Source organism: Chrysochloris asiatica, unplaced genomic scaffold, assembly GCF_000296735.1.
Source record: "Chrysochloris asiatica unplaced genomic scaffold, ChrAsi1.0 scaffold00203, whole genome shotgun sequence".
NCBI classification, from domain to species: domain Eukaryota; kingdom Metazoa; phylum Chordata; class Mammalia; order Afrosoricida; family Chrysochloridae; genus Chrysochloris; species Chrysochloris asiatica.
Window position 1 is genome coordinate 5,259,565 of NW_006408721.1, and position 9,426 is coordinate 5,268,990.

At 41.8% G+C, this 9,426-nt stretch overlaps 1 pseudogene; it reads left to right on the plus strand.

Annotated features, from left to right (window-relative positions):
* The first annotated feature begins 7,580 nt into the window (after nucleotides 1-7,580).
* The window catches only part of LOC102821222, a 2,318-nt pseudogene continuing 472 nt past the window's right edge, over nucleotides 7,581-9,426 (plus strand).

Sequence of the window (9,426 nt, forward strand, 5' to 3'; positions counted from 1 at the left end):
TGATCTAATAGATAAGGATGCCAAAACAGAGGGAGAGCAACTTGCCCAGGGTCACAGTACCAACAAAAGGCAGAGCTAGGAGAGAACTTGCAGCTCAAGTTCTAACTCATAGCTTTTCCACTCTGTCCGTTTCACTGCCTCTTGTCTAAGCAGATTATGAAACTGAATCTATAGATGCCTCTTCCAGCTCCCCTTCTCAGTCTGTTAAAGTACTGTCAGTACCACTTAACTATTGAGAGAATTCCAACTCATGGCAACACCATGTGTTACAGAGTACAACTGCTCAATAGTGTTTTCTTTCTTTTTTTTTTTTTTTTAAGTTTTTATTGTGAATTATGTGCTCGTTTACATGGGAGAGCATTATCTTTACATTCATCCTATCGTATTTCATGTCATTGCAGTGATTACATTCCCCTGCATGAATCATCAACCAACCAAAGTGTACACCCTGCACACCTGCCCCCACCCCCAGCTGTCAGCACTCAGCCCCTTTCCTTCCCTGAGTATAGAGTCCCCAGCCGCTTCATCTCTCCATGTCATTGTCTCTGCCTCCATCTCTGGCATCACTGTTTCTCTGGGTAGGGTCCCGCACTCCACTCTTCTACCTTGATGATCCCAGGGACCTCCGCTCCTGGACTGCAACATCAACCACTCCCCTCCTTTTGTTACAAAACATCTGCCTTTACCTTTCCAAAACTCACAGTCAGTCCTGATAGTAATCATTCCCTATTGAACCACAAGAGTCATATCCCCATCACCTTTCATCAGCCCTGTCCAGACAGGTTGGAAAACACTCAGGGGAGATTCTCCCTTTCCCTGTACCCTCTGGAACTGTGTTCCCTATTAAAGCTTATAAGCCAGTCACTTCTTGCCTTTGTAGGTCACCCACCCCATTTTGGGTAACCAATGTCTAAGTTGCCCATCCTTGTCAACCCAGGGGGTGGGAGTGATCCTCAATGTAAAGATTTGTTCCCTCCTTTGCCCTACTGCATCCATAAGCATAGGTCAAGTTCATCAAATTATACTGGAATACTCTTTTTTTCCTTTTCTTTCTTCCTTTAGTCGATCCATAGGGTTTTCTTGGCTGCGACCTTTTAGAAGCAGATCAAAAGGCCTGCCTTCCAAGCTACCAGCACTTAACCGGTTGTGCTACCCAGGGACTCCTGTGCCAGATTGGCAAACATAGAAAGAAAAGGACAAGATGTCCTTATATATAAGTCTGATGTGGATGTTAAATAAACTCCAGCTTCCTTAGAGAAAACTGAAAAAACCAAACACACTGCACCAAATCCATTCTGACTCATGGCATCCCAAGCAGGATTTCTGAGACTGTAAATCTTTATGGGAGCAGACAGTTTCATCTTTCTTCCAAGGAGTGGCTGGTGGGTTTGAACTGCCAGCCTTCTGGTTAGCAACTCAATACTTAACCCACACCACAACCAGGTCTCCTTGACCACCAAGATTGGGTCAAAGAAACAGGGACAGGATGAACTTGACAGGGAGGAAAAATGAAGGAGAACATAGCTTTCAAATCCTGCAAACTGTTGAGTGGGTCCCTAGAAAGAGTGATTCATGTGCCTCACATTGACATCCTGTCTCAACTTCCCTGGATAGATTTTTTAAATTTTCCTTCATTCCTACGATATTTAAATGTCTCTCCCAAACCACATACATAAACGCAACCCTCCCGGCTGCTTCCACTCCTCCGGGGTTTTGGCACCTCCGAGCCACTGAAGATATTCACAGGCTCAACAGCCTGCAGCCTCCTCCAGCTCGTGCAGCCTCTGTGGGCCACCCTCCAACTCTCACCAGACAACCAGTTCCTGGGCTCCATGTCCTATCTCACCCCAACCTCTCTCCTTAATGGATTTCCCCCTGAGACACTCTGCCAGTTTGAATCACACCTTTGCCAAAATTAAACCAGCAATATGCACTGCGGAGCTCTAGCTTCAACAGAATCAATTTTATGAATATCAAAACATGAAATTATCTCATCTTTCCTTTAAGAATTCCTGTAAAAAATATTGATAAAACTTGTTCATCAGGGGAATCTGTCGCCCCCACTGCTTGCCAAGCCGGCCAGTCCCAGGTCTTGCAATCATCATACTGAGAGACCAATCTCCTGTCTCAGGCAATTCAGACAGGACAGAGTTGACATCTTGTAGGGAGGGGCACTGGAGTGTACACTGTGTTTTGCCCACCCTCACCTCAGTCCCCAAATTCTGTATTCCTTCATTTCCTTACATCAGTGATTTTGTCACACTATCGATGTCATGTTGTCACTGAGTTCAATGCATAGTGGGTACTTGTGATGATCATCAGTACTGTTTGGCAAGTATTCCAGTCTCCCCTTTCTGGGTACAGAGTTGAAGTCATTTCCTGGCCCCCTCTAGTGGATAGGGCCACATGACCATTTCTGGCCTGCTCTGGTCAGAAGTGATGCTCGTAACTTTAAGGGTAAGCATGTAAATGCCAGTAGGAGAGCCTCTAAAACAGGGATTGGCAAACTTTTTCTGTAATGTAAAGGGTGAGATGGGAAATATTTAAACTTTGCAGTCCATACAATCTCTATTTCAATTACTCAAACTCTTATATTGTCTGCATGAAAGCATCAGACAATATGTGAAGGATTAGGCATATCTGCCTTCCAATAAAACTTTATTTACAAAAAAACAGGCAGTAAGCCAGTTCGGGCCAGTGTGCTGTAGTTTGACAGCCCATGCTCTAGAAATGTCCAGGTGGTATCTGCGCTATCAAGTTAGGAGCTAGAATGAGCACATGGATAATATACAAGAGAATCCTCAGCCAACCTACTATGAACCTAGAACATGAAATGAGAAATAAGCCTATGGATTTGTATGTCTATTTTTAAGCCCTTGGGATTTTAAGTTTGTTTCATACTATAGCAAAACCTAGCCTCTCCTGACTTATAATACTCAAAAAGTGCTTTGTAAATAAGTGAGACCCACTCTCAGGCCAATTCATTAGAGAATAAGCACTTCTGTCCCAGGGACGACAACTAATATACTTTCCCTCTAGTTGAGACTGATGAAGACAGCAATTCCTGTGAGGCACAACCTAATTAATCAATGAAGGATCCCAAGATGCCAAGCACCTCCTTTCCACACTATACACACACACTAGCTGCATGATCTTAGGCAAGCTATTTCATCTCTCTTGTCTCGGTTTCTTCATCTATGAAGTAAGATCAATAGTAACGACACCAACTTTCATCTAGGGTTTTTGTGAGGATGAAATGAGAGACAGCACCCAGTGGAAACCTTGGTATATAGTTGTTATTGTTAGTTGTCATCGATCTAATTCCAACTCCTGGCAGCCCCATGTGTGCAGTGTAGACCTGCTCCATAGGGTTTTCAAGGCTTTGACCTTTCAGAAGCAGTTCAACAGACCTGTCTTCCAAGTTGCCTCTGGGTGGATTTGAATTTCCAACTTTTGGGCTAGTAGTCGAGTGCTTAACTGTTTGTTCCACCCAGAGACATCTTGGTATATAGAAGGCACACAGAAAAAATGGTGTTATTATCGTCATTCATTAACAGACTGAGTGCTACAGGCAGGGGACTGGATTAATGTCCTTTCAACTGAATCATCATTGTCATTCAGTCTGTGACCAGGGGGACAGGTTCTACAAAGCACCAGGCAAGAAGGGAGAAGGGAGAATGGAGTTCCAAGAAACAGAATCAGAGGTGGACACGCCAGATGAGGTTTCTTAAAGCAAGGTTGCTTCCTGTGGCACCCACCCTCTAATGGAAGAAGAACAAGTCCAAGGAGACCTGTCTTACTTCCTCTCGTCACTGATTTCCACCTACCTCACTTTTTACTCTTCATTGCTCTGCTTGGCTGATGGCATGATTTAACATTATGAAAATCCTGACATCAACACAATGGAATATGATACAATGTTAAAGAATAACAATGAATCTGTAAAACACTGTATAGCAGGGTGGGACCTGGAGGGCATTATGCTGAGTGAAGTTAATCACTTGCAAAGGGACAGCTATTGTATGAGACCACCACTACTGTACTGTAAAAAGTCAAGAAAAGGTTTTCATACTACAATAAACTTTCTATAAGGGTGAGAGGGAAGGGAAGATTGTTCACTGGGTAAAGTGTAGACACTTGCAAACCTTGGTGATGGGGAAGACAGTTAAGAAGAAAAGGAAAAAAAACAGAAATTGTTTTCTTCTTTTTTTGTATCTCTTTCCCCTGCATATACTGAAAGGGAAGCAATGTATACATATCCTCTCATAAGGGCAAACCATTGGGAACTCTACTGCAAATAAAAAAGGGGAAGTAAAGGATGGGGGGAAAGAAAAGGAAAGGAGAGAGAGAAGAAAGAGATTTAGAAATGGACAGTGGTGATGGTTGTGCAAATGGGGACTGTGGTTGTTGGTGTGGTTGGATTGTATAGATACAAATGGTTTCAATGTCAAATGTTTTGTTGTGTATATATATTTCTACAATAATAGAAAAGGGAAAAACAAATACTGAGAAGGAAGAAAGCTTAGTGATACACTTGTAGTCCAGAAGTACCAGAAAAACTCTTCCCTGGCATGTCAATAAGGGGGCCAGGAATTTAGAGATGAGGTTAGGCCTCTCCTCCTCAGCTGCTAACTAAAAGGTCAGCAGTTTGAACCCACCAGTCACTTCATGGAAGAAAATGTGGCAGATTGCCAGCCTTGGGAACTCTATGGGGTAGATCTGTTTATTGTTTTAAGTGCCATCGAGTTGGTTCCAATACATAGCAACCCTGTGTAGGGTTTCTGAGGAGCACCTAGTGAGCTCGAACCACCAACCTTGCACCTCAAACTGACCTTGCAATCTAGCATGTTATCCTGGAGCACCACACCAGGAACTCCACTCTGTCCTATAGGTCACTATGAATTGGTTTGAGTTAGAATCCATATCAACCATTTTTCAGTCCATATTATGAAATAAACTTGCCAAACACATGCAGGAGGAGTGCCTTGACCACCCCCACCCTGGCAAAACTCTATCTTTCCTAAACTGGCATCAGTCTTTGCCCACCCCACAATGCTCGCCATATGTCTGTGTTGTTATGGTTACTGTTCAAGGATGGGCTAATGTCCAACAGCAATTTTACAGGCTCGTGCATTTTGAATGGAAACCAAAAACCCAAGGAAAACACTCTGTTTCAAATGTGTTCACTAAGTCTACTTGAGTTCCTATGGAGAAGTCAAAAGAGCCTGTGATCTGGCGTCAGAAGCTCGGAGTTGAATGTATTGTTCTACCAATTGCTGCTCAATTCACTTTTCTTCTCTGGCTCAGTTTCCTCATCTTAACAATACACACAATAATGCAGTCTGTGGTGAGAATCAAATAAGATAGCATCTGGGAATGAATGTGGAAACTGTAAATTATGAAAAGCTGAGAGAAAGACCAGAGGTAAAGTAATTGGTATGAATCCCAGCTCCTCTCTCAGCAACTCTGAAGCCCTGAATAAACTATCTAATCTTTCATTTCTTCATCTATAAAATTGTCACTCATAGTGTTGGTTGTGAAAATTTAGTCTAGAAGCATATAGAACAGTACCTAACACCCACAAAAAAAAGTTAGCTATCATTTTTATCATGGCAAATGATTTAGGTTTTTATTAGACACTATTAGTAAGCAACTCCCAAATATCTGTGACTTAACAAAACCAACGTTTATTTCTCTCTCATAGTACAACTTAATGATGCAAATTGGCCTAAAAGATGGGAAAGGCAGGCTCAGCGCCACACAGCCATGCACAACTCAGGTTCTTTTCATTCAGTGGCTCTGCCATCCTCTAGGGCTGGGGTCAGAAATTTTCTAATAGTTTTTTTTGTTTTTTCTTAAAGGGCCATATAGCAAGTATTTTAGGCTTTGTAGGCAGTAAATTGTAACTGTAGCTACTCATTTCTTCCTTTTTAGTGTAAAAGCAGCCACAAACAAATGGGCATGTTTATAGACAATGATTCATTTTATGTGCCAACTTGTCTATGCTAAGGTTCCCAGTTATTGGGTCAAACACTAGTCTACTTGCTGCCAATTACTAAGTCAGTTAGCCTTGAGTAGAGCAGATGACTTTTCATTATGCAATCTAATTTAATTACCTTATGTCTGTGGATCATGCGCTGGGCTACAAAGTTGGTTTGGGCCCAAGGTTGGTAGTACAAGCTCACCAGCCACTCTCAAAAACCCTATACAGGGCCACTATGGGTTGGAACCAACTGGACAGCACTTAACAACAACAACAGCAATAATGCAATGCAATGTGATCACCTACTATTGTGGGATCTAATATGATACAATCAATCCATCAGTTGAAAACGTAGTTTCCCCAGAGTATGTTCTCTCTCCACAGATATTTTGGCAAAACTCTTACCACCTCACTCTTTATTCTGTACTTATTTCTGCAACCTTCTTGTCACCTGGCCTATGAGTCTTGGAGGAAAGTTTTCAGCCTGCCCACCATGTCCACCTGACCTATATATTCTGGACTTGCCAGCCCCCTACAATCACAAGTTAATTCCTTACAGTAAATCTCTCTTGCATACATATACCTTGTCTGTCATTTTGCTGTACTGCAACTTCTGTGTTGCTGTGATTCTGGAAGCTATGCTACCAATATTTTAAATACTAGCTAAGATCACTCATGGTGCACAGGTTTTAGCTCAGCCTCCAAACATAGACAGACTAAGAAGGATACACATACTACTTGTGAATACTTGTTGCTGTTGTTGTTATGTGCCGTGGAGTTGGTTCCAACTCATAGTGACCCTGCATAGGGTTTCCAAGGCTGTAAATCTTTACGGGAGCAGAAAGCCTCATCTTTCTCCCGCGGAACAGCTGGTAGTTTCGAACTGCTGACCCTGAGGTTAGCAGCCCGATTCATACCCACTATGCTACCAGAGCTCCTTTGTGAACATTTAGTCACTAAAAATGTTTTAAATAGCAGTGGAACACTGTCAGATAGCACCAGAATATTAAATATTGAAACAGATGAAGATCACCAGAATATTGTCACATATATTGCCAAAAAATGAGCCTCTCAGGATGGAAGGCACTCAAAATACCACTAGGGAAGAGCTGCCTCCTCAAAGTAGTGTTGACCATGATGATGAGAATGGAGTAAAGCTTTCATGACCTTCATTTGCTGATGGGGCATAACTCAAAATGAAGAAAAACAGCTAGAAACACCCATTTAAAAATGGAACAAAGAATGTATTAAGTATGAATCTAGGAAAATTGGAAGTTGTCAAAATGAAATGGAATGCATGAATATTGATATCTGTCCTAGTGTGGCGCTGTGGGTTAATGCGCTGTTTTGAAAAGTTAGATTGAGCCACAAGGATGGTGGTGCAAGCTCACTAGCTGCTCCATGGAAACCCTATACAGGGTCACTATGGGCCAAACTGACTTGATAGCAATTAACAACACTAACATAGGCAACAGTGAGCTGAAATAGACTGGTAGTGGCCATTTTGAATCTGACAGTTACATGGTTTTTTATGCCAGGAAGGACAAATTAAAGAGGAATGGTGTCACATTTAACATCAAAATAACATTTTGAGCAGAGCCGGGAGCAAGATGGCGATTATGGGCAGGCAACCTCCGTGGGTGAAAGCCTTCAGAGGGAGGCTGTTAAGAAGCAAGTGATGAAACAGACCAAACTGGAAATCCAAAAGGCCCTTGCAGAAGATGCTACTGTGTATGAGTATGACAGTATTTATGATGAAATACAGAAAAAAAGAGAAGAAAATAATCCCAAATTGCTTTTGGGAAAAGATAGGAAGCCCAAGTATGTTCACAACTTATTAAAAGCAGGTGAAATCAGGAAAAAGGAGCAAGATAAAAGAATGTAAAAGAAAACTCAAAGAGAACAAGAAATGGAAAAGGGAGAATTTGATGATAAAGAAGCATTTGTGACATCTGCTTATAAGAAAAATCTACAGGAGAGAGCTGAGGAAGAAGAAAGAGACTAGCAGGCTGCTGCATTAGAAGAATGTTTGGCTGTAACCAAGCAGAAAGAGCGCAGTGGATTTTAGAGGCACCTGTTAAATCAAACAGCTGGTGAAGAGGAAGTACCTAACTGCCACTTTCGTGAAGCCAGGTCTGGGATAAAGGAAGAGAAATCAAGAGTTTATGCTGATGAAGTAAATTCGGAGAACAGAATACTACATGAGCAATGCATTCTCCAACGTAGTTTGAAGGCAGAGAGGAAAACCCAGATGCAGACAGTGACTTTCATGCTAAAAGCAGTGAGGATGGTGAAATTGAAGAAAATAATAAAGTGAACTGTTGTTGTTGTTATGTGCCATGAAGTCGGTACTGACTCATAGCAACCTTGTGCAGGTTTTCTGAGGCTGTAAATCTTTATGGAAGCAGAAAGCCTCATCTTTTTCCCAGCTGGTAGTTTTGAACTGAATAAAGTGAACTACAGAAGGGAAAAAGACACAGAGTCTTCTGAGAATGACTCCAAGTGTCACAGGAATCAAATCCACTTACGGTCATCTAGTGAAGAAAGCGGCCACAGTGTGAAACACCATACAAAAAATTCCAAGTCAAGAGCATATGAGAAAAGGGAAGATAAGCACAAAGAAAGACAATCCATGGACCAGGAGAACTATTACATTGATCATGATTATCTTCAAGAAAAGGATTCCCATAGGTACTGAAAGGCTATTCATAGAGATTCCCACTGGAAGAGGCATGAACTAGAAGATAAATCTAAGGGAAGAGACTACAGAGAAAGAGAGAGAGATGACAGAGAATGGAAAAGGGAGAAATATATCCTAAGAGAACAAGAAAGACATAGACAACTAAATGATCATGACCGACACAGGGAGAAAGGAAAAGCAAAGCAAAGGAAGAGCATATGAAAGGAAGGAAGGAGCGATATGAGAGCAATGATAAGTACAGAGGTAGGGAAAAACAAGAAGTAAGTGTTCGATCTTCAGAAAGAAATCGAGACAGAAAAGAAAGTAGCCCAAGTCCTAGAATAAAGGATAGGTTGCTTGACCAGGAAAAATCCAACAAAATGAAAACCATGGAAAAGGACAAAAATTGGAACCAAGAGACACCCTCTAGTTCTGAAGCATCACTAGCAGCAAAACACAGAATCACAGAGGAACAGCAAAAGAACAAGAGCGACTACCTGAGGATGTGAACAAGTTAGCAAATCAGAGCAATGAAGAAACTTAATGTCAGTTAGAGACAGGTACTCGGTCAGGCAAACGGCACGGGTTAATGCAAAGACCTATGTTGTCAAGGACTTCATTCTTCTTGGATCAACTATCAACACTCATGGAAGCAGTAGTCAAGAGATCAGACGATGTATTGCATTGGGCAAATCTGCTGCACAGGAACTTTTTAAAGTGTTGAAGAGCAGAGATGTAAGCTTAAGGACTAAGGTGTGCCTGA